This window comes from Mastigoproctus giganteus, chromosome 8 (genome assembly GCF_048544385.1).
Source record: "Mastigoproctus giganteus isolate SK-2022 chromosome 8, ASM4854438v1, whole genome shotgun sequence".
Lineage (NCBI taxonomy): Eukaryota > Metazoa > Arthropoda > Arachnida > Uropygi > Thelyphonidae > Mastigoproctus > Mastigoproctus giganteus.
The window spans coordinates 153,501,872-153,518,447 of NC_143582.1; the positions used below are offsets into that span (position 1 = coordinate 153,501,872).

The following is a 16,576-nucleotide window of genomic DNA, read 5'->3' on the forward strand; positions in this document are numbered from 1 at the left end:
CTTAAAATTATGATGTGGAATGTCAAAATTTTGTATCAAGCAGGGAAATTAGAAAATGTCACAAAAGAATTTGATGACATGAACATCTATATCCTGGGTTTAGGGGAGGTGTGATGGCCAGGACAAGGCAAAACAAGTACAGTGAAAAGCCACAAACTTATATACGTCAGTGGAAATGAACACAACAGAGGAGTGGGAATTCTTATTAGGAATGAAAAGATCAGATTCCTAAAAGAATACTGGGGTTTTTCAGACAGGATAGTATTAGCCCAATTTAATAATACCGCTTATACAGGTTCATGCACCAACATCACCATACACTGATGAAGAATATCAAAATCTCCTAGATCTCAAGTACATCCTAAACTGGGCCAAAAGAAAAGGAATTAATGTAGTTATGGGAAATTTCAACACCAAAGTGGGAACAGGTAGAGTTCCCACTTTGGTGTTGAAAGTGCATCTCCCCTTTCATTTCTTGTTCCTATTCCAAAAAGGCCAACAGTGTTGGCCTTTTCGGAATAGGAACAAGAAATGAAAGGGGAGATGCATTTGTTGACTTCTGACAAGAGCATGAAATGGTCATTATGAACACCAGGTTCAAGCTACCACCACGAAGATTATACACATGGAAGGCCCCCCACCCAATGATGCCCAATCAAAGATTAATCAAAATCAGAACTACATCATTATCAACCAAAGATTCTGAAACATAATTAAAAGCATCAAAACCTATCCTGGAGCTGATATCAGCTCAGACCCAAGCACGGTACTAAGTACTATAGGTTATAATACCTCTCGTGTTTGGGGTTCTCATAAAAAAAAAAAAAAAAAAAAAAAACACTACTGCCCACATTAATGGCTGGTTATAAAATTAAAGAAAATCAAGAGTAAGGAATTAAAGAAAGGCCAGGACAAAGAAAGCTTGTATATGGGATACATTTCACAAGTACAAATGAATAGCGAATTGAGGACAGTAATTTTGATCTACTGGAAAGAGATCAAAAATCTGAGTAGATCTTGTTCAAGAATATAATGACAGATGCTGCAAATGCAATTTTTGGACGGGCCCAAAGGAAAGCTAAATGGTAGTGGATGACAAGCGAGATACTAGATCTAATGGAGCACAGGAAAAACTTTAAGAACAAAGATGTATAACAGTTTGATTAAAAGAAAAATAAGGAAGACAAAACAGACATGAATATTTGCAAAATGAGCATAAGGAACATCAGTCCACAAAGAAGTGAAGTAACTATGCAACTTCAGGAAAGACACTGCAAGAGGCCACATTCTGGATAAAAACAACAGAGAAATTGAGGAAAAGCAATGGAAAAAGGACAGATAGCAAGAATATCTGAGGAAACTATACTGCAAGCATGACAGACAACTAGGAAATGACAACACCCAAACAGAAGGCGAACATCGAGACTTTTTGATGGTTTGGTTTGGTTTTGGTTTTATTGGCGCATTAGCTACTAAGGCTATAATGCGCCAAGACCAGGTCATTTATAAAAATTTTTAAATTTTCAGTGACCTAATTAGTTAGGTCACTATGTCAAAAGGTATAACAAATATATAAGAAAAAAATGTAAAAATTTTATATACGAGTAAAAATATTTATTGTTTTTAAAAAGCTAAAAACAGCAGACACATTGTCATTGTCAGATAAAATCTGACTGAGTGTATATGGCTCAGTCAGATGAATAAAAGCAGTAAAACGGATATTGCTAAAATCTGGACATTCAACTAAAATGTGTCTAATTGTTAAAATTGTGCCACAGGACTCACACATAGGAGGGTCATCCGCCCTCAGCAAAAATGAATGAGTCAAATGACTATGTCCTATGCGGGTCCGGGCAAGAACAACTTCCTCCTTACGATTCCTGCGCAGACTAGACTGCCACGGTTCAATTACAGGCTTTATACGATGTAATTTATTCGCAGTCTGTCTATTCCACGAATCCTGCCATTGGGAATGTAACTTTTGATGTACTATTTGCCAGTAGTCTGTATAGGGAACTAACAGGCAGCAGTTATTATTGGGAATTGCTGATTTGGCTGCGGCATCAGCCAAATCATTTCTCCTAATCCCAATGTGGCTCGGAATCCAGCAGAAGCGGATGTCATATTCGCGTTCATGGAGAACATGAATCTTCTGCTGAATGCTAGACAGAACTGGATGAGGATTATACCTCACAGATATTAAAGCCTGTAACACACTGAGAGCGTCGGAATATAAAATGAACCGTTGGTATTGGCATTCACTAATGTGATCCAAGACTAACTCTACGGCGTGCAGCTCTGCAGTAAAGATACTGCATTCAGAGGGAATCTGCTCCGATGTAGTGCTGTCTGTAAAGACAGCAGCAGATCCCACGTATGATTCCGACTTTGAACCGTCTGTGTAGACTGGCGCGAAGTCGGAATATTCAGCTCGGTGTTCTGAATAAAGCTGCAGGTAGACCGAAGATGGAGTGTCTGACTTTCCCCAATTTCTAAGGGACAAGTCACATGCCGGGACACGAGCATGCCAGGGTGGAAAGGGTTGCTTTGGTGTTTGGGCAACCTTGTCTACCTTCATATTAAGTTCTTTGAGTAGCTCTTCGAGACGAATACCAAAAGGATGATTGGCAGTCTTACGGGTGTTGTACAAATTTTCCCATCGTGGCTCAAAAACGAGTGGCCACGTAGGATGGTCTGGCAGGGATTTCAGTTTTAAGGCGTACTTTAGAGACAACTGCTTACGACGAAGCGATAACGGTGGTTCGTTTGCTTCGACGTATAAGCTCTGGACAGGAGATGTTCGAAATGCTCCAGTAGCGATACGTAGAGCCTGATGATGGACAGGGTCCAGCCATCGAAGGGCACTGTCTCTGGCTGAAGTATATACTTGGGACCCATAATCTAATTTGGATCGCACAAGTGCACGGTACAGCCGTAGTAGGGTGCATCGGTCTGCACCCCAAGATAAAGAGGAGAGCGAGCGGAGCATATTAAGGGCTCTTGTGCACTTTGTGCGGAGTTGACGAATATGATCCAAAAACGTCAGTTTTTTATCGAATATGAGTCCCAAGAATTTTGTGTTCGCTGCTACTGGAATAGCATTTTGTCCAAGCCTTAATTCAGGTTCAGGATGAAGATTACGCTTGCGACAAAAGTGTACGCAAACGGTCTTCTCCGGCGAGAACCTGAAGCCATTAGCAAGTGCCCAGGAATTCAGACTATCAATGGCTTTCTGCAGTTGTCTTTCAATAACCCTCATGTTGCACGACTGGCAAAAAATGCTAAAGTCATCAACATAGAGGGCACTGTTTACAGTTGGAGGAAGTTGTTCTGTGATGGAATTTATTTTGATGGCAAAAAGCGTGACACTTAATACTGATCCTTGTGGTACTCCCTCCTCTTGGCTAAAGGAGCGAGAGAGTGAGGATCCTACACGAACTTGGAACGATCGATTGGCTAAAAAGTTTTGAATAAAAAAGGGCAGATGCCCTCTTAGGCCTAGGCTATGTAAATCTTTTAAAATGCCAAATCTCCAAGTTGTGTCATACGCTTTCTCCATGTCAAAGAACACCGACACCAAGTGTTTGCGTTTTAGGAAAGCATCCCGGATGGATGCTTCCAATCTAATAAGATGGTCCAAAGTGGACCGGTTCCTTCGGAAGCCGCACTGGATGCTGGAGAGAAGGTCATTTGATTCTAAATACCATATTAAACGAGAATTGACCATTCTCTCCAGGATTTTGCACAGACAGCTAGTCAGAGCAATAGGACGATAATTGGTGGTAACTTTTGGATCCTTTCCTGGCTTAGGAAAGGCAAGAACGATTGCCTTTCGCCAGGAATTCGGAAACTGCCCCTCAGTAAAGATTCTGTTATACAGAAGGAGCAGACAATTCATAGATTTTGGTGAAAGATGTTTAATCATTTCATAATGGATGCCATCTGGTCCAACAGCACTTGCTTTGGAAAGAGTGAGGGCTCTTTTCAGTTCCTCTATAGTGAATACCGCGTTGTAGGGATAGAGGCCCTTGGTCTTAAAATTAAGTGCTTGCTTTTCCAGTTTATGTTTAAGGACCAGGAACTCTGGGGAATACGAAGATGTTGCAGAGATGTTAGAGAATGTTTCCTCAAGAGCATTGGCTATTGCAGTTGGATCTGCAATAGCGCATCCATTATAATCTAGGATTGAAGAAGGGTGGGATGTATATTTTCCCTTCATTTTCCGGATTTTATCCCAGACTACCTTAGAGTTGGTAGACTGGTTAATAGATGATGTAAAACGGATCCACGATTCCTTTTGACTCTGACGACGGATGTAGCGTGCTTTGGCTCGTGCACGTTTGAAGGCTATAAGGTTGTTCGTGGTAGGATATCGGCGAAATATCCCCCACGCTTTGTTTTGAGCCTTTTTTGCTGCTGTGCATTGTGAATTCCACCAAGGTTTGGGAAATGGTGGAAACCGGGCTGATGTTTTTGGGACAGCATTCGCAGCTGCTTGGACAGTATTTTCTGTGATGTACTTAACTGCATCATTGATAGGCTCTTGACTGACTGTGCTAAGATCAAAATTTGCCTGATGTTGGAAGGCAGTCCAGTCAGCCTGATCAATCTTCCACCGTGGTAACCTGAAGGGAAGACATGGTCTCCTGCTGTGTAACGAGGTTATCACAGGGAAGTGATCGCTTCCGTATGGATTCTCCTCCACTTCCCAAGTGAGTGAAGGGAGTAGAGAAGAGGAGCAGATAGAGAGATCAATGGCAGAATAAGTACGGGCAGGCATGTGGAAGAAGGTGTTTGTTCCAGTATTCAGAAGGGAAAGGTCATTGTCATTTAGCATACGCTCTATGACTCGTCCCCTTCTGTTGATGTTAGCACTACTCCACAGGGTAGTATGTTCGTTAAAATCCCCGAGAAGTAAGAAAGGGGGAGGCAGCTGCGTAAGAAGATCATCAAGGTCTGCCTGGGAGATGTCAGTCCCAGGTGGCAAATAGATAGAGCACACAGTTATTAGAAATCCCACTGAAAGGCGAATTGCAACAGCCTCTATACTGGTTGTAATTAGCAAGGGCTGTACTGGGGTCTGGTTACCGACAAGGATAGCCACTCCCCCATGTACAGAGCCATCCGCAATTCTATCCTTTCGAAAAAATGTGATGTTGTGCATGGTGGGATCATCACTTGCCTTTAGATATGTCTCCTGCAAGCAAAAGCAAACTGGCTCGTGCTTTTGCAGGAGGGCCTTGATGTCATCAATATTTCGCCGGAATCCACGACAATTCCATTGTAGGAATTTAGCCATTATTTTGGCTTGGTGGGTCCATCAGGCGGCTTCCGAAGTGCTGAGGGCTTACTTTTATCAGTCTTGGATTTATCTTTTTTGGGGAAGAATGGATGCTGTCCCGTGTCCATTTCTTCCTCCGCAAAGAGTTCCAAGACTGAATCTTCGGGTACCTCCTTCTGCTCAATATCCATCTTATCTTGGGTACTAGGGGGGATTTCCCCTTTCTTATTCTTTTCTTTCATAGTTACCTTTGTTACTTGTGGAGCGTTAGGAGGTACCGATATAGGAGTGGCAGCTGATTGGTCCTTCTGTGCAGGTTTTTGAGAACTTAAAAGATATCGCGCGATGGGAGTGAAAGACTCCTTTGGAGGAATGGTCATGTCCGTCTGAGTTCCAACGGAACATCTCCCTGCTACCTTCTGGGCGTAGGTAGGTTTCTTGATATTCAGGGGTTTGACCGATTTCCTTGCCTCCTGGTATGATATGTTTAGCTCTGCCTTCAGCCGTTGAATTTCTTTTTCTTCTTTCCACCTCTGGCATGCTCGTGAATAGGCCGGGTGTTCGCCTTCACAGTTAATACAGGTGGGTTTTGCGGCTGAACATGCTGTTGTTTCATGGTCCTTTGCACCACATCGAGCGCATGCAAGGACTCCACGGCAGGCCATTTGAGAATGTCCATACTTCTGGCATTTAAAACACCGTAAAGGGCTCGGAACGTATGGACGCACTGAACAGTTGATGTATCCAGCTTTAATCTCGTCAGGAGGTTTAGGAGAGTTAAAAGTCAGGATAACGCTCATGGTTTTAACAATTTTTCCATCCCTTCGCGCAGTAATTCTCTTGACGGCAATGACTCCCTGTGGTTTTAATTCGGAACAGATTTCCTCCTCGGTTACATCGAGAAGGTCCCACTCCGAAATGACACCTCTGGATGAATTGAGTGTTCTGTGTGGTGTCACTGTTATAGGGATTCCTCCGATTGATGTTGTTCGGAGGAGATGTTCAGATTGCCTGTCATTTTTAGTTTCAATTAAGAGGTCTCCAGAACGAAACCTTTTAACTGATTTTGGTGAACCTGCTAACCCGTCTAACCCTTTTTGAATGAAAAAAGGGCGACATTTTACCAATCGGTGTCTCATTGGTAGAATGCATGATTAAGAACCTTGGGCCTGGCCCTGATGGTAATTCGGTTCGCTGCCTCTTTTTAGCAATAATGCTATCTGCTTCACTGTCTAAATTTTCGGATAGGGACCGGGTTGGGGCCCCTGAAGGAGTAAGTTTATCAGGATTCATAGAGGTTTTTTATTTGTTCAGTGCCCGGGCTCCCCACCCACCACGGAGCCCAAAGGGACGCCCACTACCCGGCATGCAATAAATGCGCTCGGCAGTGGGACGCCAGGGTTACCCAGACACTATACCCGCACCGCCGCCAGCCTGAATCCTGTCCCTCGGACCATGAGGGTAGGGGCGTGGCATTGACACGGTTGACCCTCGCAGGCGAGCCTACTAGCTGATTGATCCTAGCCGGGCCTTCCAGGACCACCCGTCTTGTCGAAGCAGGGGCCAAAGTGGTGTATTGAAGCAGGGCCCCTCAACCACCAGGATCCCCCTTTCCGAATTTCCACGGGTCACAGCGCACAGCAAACACGCCGGAGTCCACTGATGTAAGCCTGGAACCTGGGCTGTGGGCGTTGGATCCCAGTGATGCTAGTCTGGAAGTCCAGCAGCATCACTGGGAGGTCCCCTCACCACGTACAGGTGCCCACGTCGAGGGGACTTTTTGATGGAAGAACTGGAGCAAGCGATTAAGTCAATGAACAATAACAAAGCAACTGGCATTGATAACATCCCAGCTGAAATGCTCAAATACCTCGGAACAAGAGGAAAATAACAGCTCCTGAATATTATTAATAATATCCTTAATGGAGGGAAACTACCCCTTGACTTTCTGAGATCCATCTTTATTCCCATACCAAAAAAGGCAAGAACAGCAAAATGTACAGACCACTGCACAATAAGCCTCATAAGCCACTTCATGAAAGTCCGCTTGAAGATGATTCTACACAGAATTGAAGGCAAGATTCAAGAACAAACTGATTTTAAAAAGGGGGGTTAGCACATGAGAAGCAAAATTTGCTCTGAATACACTGGCAGAAAAAACAATTGAACAACAGCAGAACCTATTTGTCTGCTTCACTGACTAACAAAGCATTCGATTGCTCTTCCATCTCTTGAACAATCTAAACATCGATCCCAAGGAACTAGGGATACTAAGGTTACTATACCTTGAGTGGCGATCATTGTGGAGGGAGAAAACAGAGACTAGAAATATGTGTGTCTCCTATGCTGAAACCATTATAGATCTAATGCAAGATTCTAAAGAAGGAATTACTGTTAATGGTTCAGTTATCAGTACCCTGCAGCAATATGCAGATGATACTGCTCTCATTACAACATCAGAGGAAAAGCTACAAACACTCCTCAACAAAGTGGTAACAGCCAGCAAACAGATTGACTTTAATATGCTGTGGCAACTCTATTGGCTGGTTTCACCCTTTACAGACTTCAGAGGACATATCCTGGAGGAACTAATAGCTTCACATGCCTTGGAGATTATGAACCTACCTGATCAACCTTTTTCTTTTTGCTCTACCACCAGTGAAACAAACATTGATGTTACCCTCTTCACACCTTCCCTCAGTGATGTTATTTCTAATTGGGCATTCGTGAAATTGTTACTACTAGCGATCATTGCCTGATCTCCTTTGACCTTGCAAAAAACAATCCTTATAACCCAGGGAACCAACAACGACATGATCAGATATGCAATAAAGCATGCCAATTGGGATGCCTTTGACCACAATCTTCTTGATATGATTAATACAAATCCATCTGAGCACTATCAACTTATGAGTGGAAAACAAAAAGTAGAATACATTCAAACACTTCTGTGTGCTTCCAATGCTTCTATCAAGAAGTGCTCATTTCATCCAAAGAGTGACACAGGAAATTGCCACATTCAAGTCAGCCCTTATAAAGGCATGAAAGGATATACAGAAAAAGAGGGCTGGCGCACAGCATCTGGTAGACAGCCTTCTTGACCACTTCAAGGCATAGTGTAGACAATATACAAATCTGATCTACTGAAAAGCAAAATGCTTGGAAGAATCTGGTCCAAAAGGACGGGACACCAATCCCTGGGGCATTATTTACAGGATCATCCTTAACAAGATCTCTACTGTGGATATCATTGATACTATAACGACTCAAGGGTCTTTTGAAACCCCAATCTGGGCTGCTACCATGAATAAGATCTTTGATGCCCTTGAAATTCAAGATCATCTGAACCGACTGACGATCAAAAAGATATAATCAATCTGAATGACTGTTACTTCTCACTTATGTGGATAAAGACTGCTCACATGCTGAAATTTTTTTTTTTTTTTTTTTATGAAAACCCCAAATGCAAGAAGTATTAGAACCTATAGTACTTAGTACTGTGCATGGGTTTGAGGTTGAGAAGACAAAAAAAGATATTTGTTGACATTAGACTTGAACTTCTGCAGACTGCAATTTTCAGGAAATATGTATAAAGGAAGGTTTTTTCATAAAATGGCAGTTGAATAGACAAATGGGGAAGATGAAAAGTTGGTTCTGTGAGTTTAAAGTTGGACAGTAAATGGATGTTGGCTGGAGGCGATATGTGTTCGGACTGTTTTGAAAGAGAGAGCAGGAATTATAGAAGCTAATTCAGAAGAACAGTGCCCACAGAAGTATCCGTAAAAAAGGCATGCAGCAGAAACAGTACGTCTATGAAACAGAGTGGAGAGAGACTGTTAGAGGAGTCATTAATTAACCTAACTGCCCTCTTCTGAATGGAATCTAGAAGCCTGAGAGATGTTTTTGGGGCACCAACCCAGATGTGGGAACAATATTCCATGGTGGAACGGATTTGCAATTTGTACAGAGTGAACAGCTCTTTGGAAGAAAAGTAATGCCAAGAGCAAAAGAGAAAACCAAGTTTTTTTGATGCAGAGGAAGCAATATTTGTAATGTGTTTGTGCCAAGAGAGATTAGAACTCGGGGTAATCTTCAAAAGAGATATATTGTCTTACCTAGAAATCGGAGTGTGATCAAAGAAAAGTGCAGGAGTAGAAGAATGCTTTTTGCGAGATATAAGACAGGACTGAGTTTTAGAAGGATTGAAATCAACTAAATTGTCTTTGCCCCACTGGAGAATTACCTGGAGATTGGCATTTAAAGAATTGGTAACGGATATTGGAGAAATTGAAGCTGATTGAGCAGGGCAAATTTTCTCGAACTGGAAAGTGGAATGCCAAGTGCTATCATCAGCAAAAACTATGGATAGGATTTCTGGTCAATGGAAGTAGGTCATTAATATACAAGATGAAAAGAATGGGGGAAAGAACTAAAGAATTGGTAACGGATATTGGAGAAATTGAAGCTGATTGAGCAGGGTAAATTTTCTCGAACTGGAAAGTGGAATGCCAAGTGCTATCATCAGCAAAAACTATGGATAGGATTTCTGGTCAATGGAAGTAGGTCATTAATATACAAGATGAAAAGAATGGGGGAAAGAACTGAACCTTGGGGAACACCAGTATTAGTGGAGAAATTAGAAGACACAGAGCCATTTACCATCACCCTCAGTGAGCAGTCAGTAAGAAAACTGGATAACCAATTACAAAAATCAGTTGGCAAACCATAAGATGGAAGCTTGTTTAAAAGACCTTTATGCCAAACACGATCAAAAGCCTTTGAGATGTCAAGAGCAACTGCTTATGCTTCACCGAACTTTTCCATTGAATTTGTCCATAAATGTGTAATGTAAGCCAGAATATCACCAGTGGATTGACACTGGCGGAATCCATACTGGCGATCGTTGATCATACGGAAGGTTTCTAGATAGCTTAAGAGTTGGTGTTAATGGTTTTCTCCATTACTTTAGAAAGAGTAGAAGTAATTGCAATGGGACGATGATTTGATGGGAGGGATTTGTCACCCTTTTTAGGAACTGGCTGGATGTGAGCAAATTTCCAAGCAGAAGTAAAAAACAGGTAGCAAAGAACAGGAGTAAGTTCAGGAGTGCAGGTCTGGAGAACAAGTGGAGAGATACCATCAGGACCTGGAGCTTTGTTAAAATCCTTCTGACATCCTTTTGACAAAAGACCACAGGGGGGATTGAATGGAGTGAACTGGGAATGGTGGGAGGTGTTTTATCGAGATAATTAATACATGAGTTGGAAGAAAAATAGGATGCTAGCAGAGATGGGCAAAAGTTGCAGCCAATAGCTTTCAAAAGAGACCAGAATGCTCAGCTACCATTATGGCAAGAAGCAAGTTTTCTACTCTTAGCCTGTTCGAAATCTAATTTGGATTGATTAATAAAACTGCTTTACAACTGTTGCGAGCTCTACTGTAGGCAGAAAATGAAACTGAAGAATTGGAAACAAGCCAATTACAATATGCAACATTCCTCTTTTCAACAGCTTTATCACATTTATTAGAAAACCAAGGTTTAGATAAAGGACAAGATTTTAAGGTGGAGTGTGGAATAAAGGATAGTGTTCCTACAAGAATAATTTCACTGACACAATCCGAGGAAACGTTGACATTAGAAGTTTTGAAACAGTTATCCGACCAAGGAAAAGAAGTAAAGAAATCTCACAGGTCATCCCATTTTGCATTCTTGTAATGCTATACAACACGAGGTTGGGAATAGCTATGAGATAAACGCTCCATTGGAGAAGAGACAATCAGAAAGTTGTGATCTGAGGTGCCTAAAGGACCACTCACTTCGACCATGTACGATCTGCAAATTCTTAATGCAGGAATACTCACTGCTGATAATCAGATCAAGGGTATTACTCCCTCTGGTTGCACCTTGATCATGTTGCTGTAGAAAACAACCCTCCAACAAATCCACAAAAGTCTTGCCAGCATGCGAGTGACCAACCCACAAATTCCAGTCAATATCTGGAAAGTTAAAATCACCCATTACAAGACATTCTGATTTACTGGTGCACTATTTCTCTGCACAATTGTTCGTTGTACTAATCAGAGTCATTAGGTGTATAACACACTCCTACTCTCATTTTCCTTTTCTCAGTGCTTATGTCACACCAAACTGACTAAACATTGCACTGTCCAGCCATATCAATTGGATGCACTTCCTTAGATTTTATGTATTCCTTAACTAATAGCATAACCTCTCCTCCCTTCCTATCCATATTATACTCCCAAATTCCAATTCTACACTGATTATATCAGTGTGACACCACGTCTCTGATATTCCATTAATATCTGCCTTTGATGTTCTGACCAACACCTCAAATTCATCCAAGTTATTTACTAAACTCCTAGCATTGATGTACACACAAGTATACATACACCTGTTCTTAGTTACCCTAACACACCCAGTGTATTTACTTGTTCTGCGGTGACTTCTAGCAGTCTGAAAACCTCCACACCCTGCTTTCCAGCTCGCTGCTCATAACAATAGAAGCAGTGCAAGAATCACTTTCACCTCTGCCAGCGGCTACTTTTAATCTATTAGTCTGTGTATCTCCCCAAGCTAACAGTTTTCTGCTCCACCTAACACTGCCTTGATAGAATCAGCAAATATTCTTGCACCCTTTCTATTTAAGTATATCCAATCTCTGTAGACACAGTCTCTCCTGTTAGCAACCACAGACCAGGCTGGGAAAAATTCTACCGCTATCGTGTCTGGGCAGAATTGCAGACACTCAAATTTAACCCTCACTTGCAACTTTTTTCAACATTAACCTGTACTTGTTAAGTAATTTTGTCAGTCTCCTACTCTTAATATCATTAGTGCCAATGTGTACAACAATATCACCTTTTGTGCCCTTAAAAGATATCTGCTCTTCAACATCATCGACCCTTGCCCCTGGCAAACATACCAGGTCCTTTTCCAACTAACCTTCTTGCCCAATATATTACCTGTTTCCCCAACAATAGAGTCACTGACAACAACTAGTTCCTGTGGGACCAGCACATTCTGCCTTGGAGATTGCCACTGTGTTGCCTGATGCATAGGAGTGAGCTCTGCCGTTGAGTTAGGCAGCTGAGAGCTTGATAGACCTCTCAATTTCTTTGAGGGTATCTACCCTACACCTCAAACTCTCATAGATGCCCATCAGAATGCTGAGTTGGAACCTAATTTCTTCACAGTCTCTGCACCTAGCACACACCAAGATATCCTCCTTGGCTAGATCATGTCCTGTTCTAGACAGGTCTGGAAACATTTCGCATTTCGTACATTTTTTTTAGACTATGATGTGTTGGTGAATTTGTGCTCGTTGCTTTGCTGCTCTAGTCTGGATCATGATTCTGTTTAAGTACAATTTAATTAACAATGAAATTTAATAAGATTAATGAATTTTTAATTGATTAAATGATAATACTAAACTAAGCTAACAGATTTCTAATATAGTGCTAAGTATTTTGCTATCTAGTTTTATGTTAAATCTTATGCTATCAAGTTTGGGATATAACGTTACGCTATTCCGTATCGTATAACAATGACGGCAAGTTACAAATGGTAAAATCTATGTAAACTAAGTATTAACTTTCAAAATTGCTATCTAAATTCAATATAAACCAAGGAGCTTGACTAGGGCTTAAAGTTACTTATAGAAAACAATTTAATTTAACATTTAAGTTGATAAAACAGCTAAATATAAATAAAAACTTAGCACTCGCCAGGGCTGCAAAATCTTGTCTAACACACGGATAACCTTGTATCCAGCTCGAATGATGATCCCCATAGTAAGAAAGCATGGGATATGATACAAATGAAGTTGAGATTGTTAAGAAGTTTGCTAAAAACAGGGCTGATTTACTGTTACAAATGTGAAATTGATGTTTAAAAGATCAAGTTTTTTCCTGATATATGAAAAATTGTGCACATTAAAATACTGATAAAAAACCAAGACATTAATGACCCATTCAATTATTGCCCAATTTTAGGGAAAAAATACGGGTGAATATTCATTAGAAGAATCCAAGGGCATTATAATCATAGGAATATTCATTCTGACAGTCTGTGTGGATTATTGCAGGGGTAAAATCTACTGAGGATGCCCTGAGCTATGTTCATCAGAGAGTGCAATTATCAAATGAGAAACACACGTGCAAAAAGGATAGGTGGAACAGGACCAGGGTATATCTGCCAGGGAGCAAAGGTTGATGACATTGTAGAGCAGATATCATCTTTTAAGGGCACAAAAGGTGATGTTGCAGGTTGGCACTAATGATATTAAGAGTAGGAGAATTAATTAACAAGTACAGGTCAAAAAAAGCCATGAGTTAGGGTTGAATTTGAAAGTGTCTGCAATTCTGCCCATGCACGATAGGAGGAGTATATGATAAGAGCCTCGTCAATCAATTCGGCCCTGAAGAGATTTTGCAAGGCTCAAGGGGTAGAATTTTCCTCAGCCTGGTCTGTGCTTGTTAACAGGAGAGACTGCTTCTACAGGGATGGGATACACTTAAATAGAAAGGTTGCAAGAATATTTGCTGATGCTATCGAGGCAGAGTTAGGTGGGTCGGAAAACTGCTAGCTTGGGGGGGGGATACGTGGAATAATAGATTAACAGTAGCTGCTGTCAGAGGTGATTCTTGCACTGCTTCTGTTGGATTCGTTTTGCAGCCTGGAAAAGAAGGTGCAGGAGAGTCCAGAGACTGCTGGGAGTCATTGCAGAACAAGTAAATACATGGGCTGTGTTAGGGTAGCAAAGATAGGAACAGGTGCATGTATACTTGCGTGTACACTAATGGTAGGAGTTTGGTAAATTAATTTCACGAATTTGAGGGGTTGGACAAAGCATCAAAGGCAGATATTGTTGGGATATTAGAGACGTGGTGTCACACAGATATAAGGAATGCAGAATTGCAATTTGGAGAGTACTGTGTGTGTACAGGAAGGATAGACAGGACAGGATTTGTTATTGTTGTTGTTATTTAAAAGTTATTGGTGCAAGAGCAGCTTAGGCTATAATGTGCGTAGCCTAGGTAGGAGAGTTTCGTATATCAGCATTTTTTCACTTTCCTTGTCGTTTATGGAAGAACCAAGATTCTGCTATATATATTTGTGTAGCTTCTCTATAAATGGTATACTATTAATTTTATATGTTTTGAAAGTATCCAGTTAACTTAAGTAAGGAGCAAACTTCGGTAATATTTGGCCGGTCATCTAAAATTGTTTTAAGCATTAAGTTGTTTTGTTTATTCATTACTGATCAAAAGGCTCTTTGACGTTCTCTATTAAATTTTGGACAGTTCACCATGAAGTGATGTATAGTCAGCGGAACTTGACAGTTTTGGCATTGAGTGGGGTCTTTACCTCTGAGTAGGTAAGAGTGAGTCATATGTGTATGCCCGATTCGCAATCGAGCGAGGATCACTTCTTCCTGTCTATTCGATCGGAAGTTTCTTCGATCTTAGTTTCTTATCCAAGATTCTCTTGGATAAGAAACTAAGAATCTTATGCTTGGTACTACTGGGATAATATGTCAGTCAGGTTTCAATTCAGGATCAGGGTGTAGGTTTCGTTTTCTACAGAAGTGTATACACGCAGTTTTTTGTGTGGAAATCCGGAAGCCATTTGTTTGAGCCCATTTCCTTATTTTGTTTATTGTTTCTTTTAGCTGCCATTCTATACTTCGCACATTCTGAGAGTGATAGGAAATGCTGAAATCGTCAACGTATAAAGCTGCGTCAACGATTCTTGGAATGTGCTCGGTTATTGTATTTATTTTAATAGCAAAACAGGGTAGTGCTAAGCACAGACCCCTGAGGCACGCTTTGTTCTTGGATGAAAACCTTTGAAAGGATTGTCTGCAGCCTAACTTGGAATGTCCTGTGTTGCAAGAAATTTTGGATATATTTAGAAAGATGTCCACGTAAACCAAGGAGGTATAGGTTTTGGAGGATTCCGTAACACCATGCTGTATCGTAAGCTTTTTGATGTGATGTTCCTTTCAGATGAAGGCATTCTGTACACTGTTTTCTAATTTTATAAGTAGGTCTAGTGTTGAGCGATTTTTCCTAAAACCATGGTGTGCTGGGTCGAGAAGATTACTGTTCAAATACCACATTAAACGAGCATTGATGATTTTTTCCATAACTTTGCCTAGGCAACTTGTTAAAGCAATTGGATGGTAGTTGAGTGGATTAGAAAGATCCTTTCCCGGTTTTGGGAAAGCCAGAATTATTGCATGATGCCAACTATCTGGAAACTGGTTTTCTAGAAAGATTTTGTTAAACAGTTCAAGTAATGCCATTTGGGATTGGTGGTCAAATTCCTTTATCATCATGTAGTGAATTTGGTCTGGTCCTACAGCACTTTGCTTTGTCTGCGACAGAGCTGTTTTTAATTCATGAAAAGTTAACGGAAGGTTGTACTGTTCATCATTTCTTGTGGCAAAATTCAGTTTGTGTTTTTCTATTCTTGCCTTGTATATTTGAAAACTAGGAGTATATGATGTGGTTGCTGATGTTTTGGCAAAGGTTTCGCCCAGTGCATTGGTTATTTCGGAAGGCTGTGCAGTGATTTGTCCATTCCAGTTTAGGATTGGAGGTGGAACTTGTTAAAGTGGATGCAAATTTTATCCAGGATGCTTCGCTACTGGCTCTTCTAACATATCTGGCTTGCACTCGTGCCTTTTTGAAAAATAAGAGGTTCTCTGTAGTGGGACATCTTCGGAAATTATTCCAGGTTTTATTTCTCTCTCTTTTAGCGTGTAAACATTCTTCATTCCACCATGATTTTGGATGTGTTGGAACGTGGGATGATTTTTTTGGAATAGTCTGCTCAGCAGCTTGGATTAGTTTATTTGTTACATATTGTACTGCTGCATCTAATGGTTTTTGCTTGATAATATCTGAATATCATTTTGCAATGGATTTATACTTTTCCCAATTCGCTTCATTTACTTTCCATCTGGGATTTTTACGTGACTGACATGTGGTTCCTGATATCATGGTAATGATTATTGGATAGTGATTGCTGCTGAGAGGATCTCTGTGTACAGACCAATCAAGTATTGGAAATAATGTTGGAGAGCATAATGATAGGTCAATAGCTGTGCTGTTTCCCGATGGAAGTTGCGTGTATGTATGTGTGCCATCATTCAACGGGGTTAAGTCATTCTGTTCTATCCATTTTTCGATCTGTTTTCCTCTCCGGTCTACGGCTGTGTTACTCCACACAGGACTGTCCGTTGAGGTCTCCCAGTGTACAGAAGGGAG

The 16,576-nt window shown here is 41.0% G+C and overlaps 1 protein-coding gene across 1 annotated transcript in view; it reads right to left on the reverse strand.

The window, feature by feature from the left end:
• Positions 1–16,576, reverse strand: part of CLS (cardiolipin synthase) — a 119,418-nt gene that overhangs the window by 12,757 nt on the left and 90,085 nt on the right. The gene's annotated exons all lie outside the window — the stretch shown is intronic.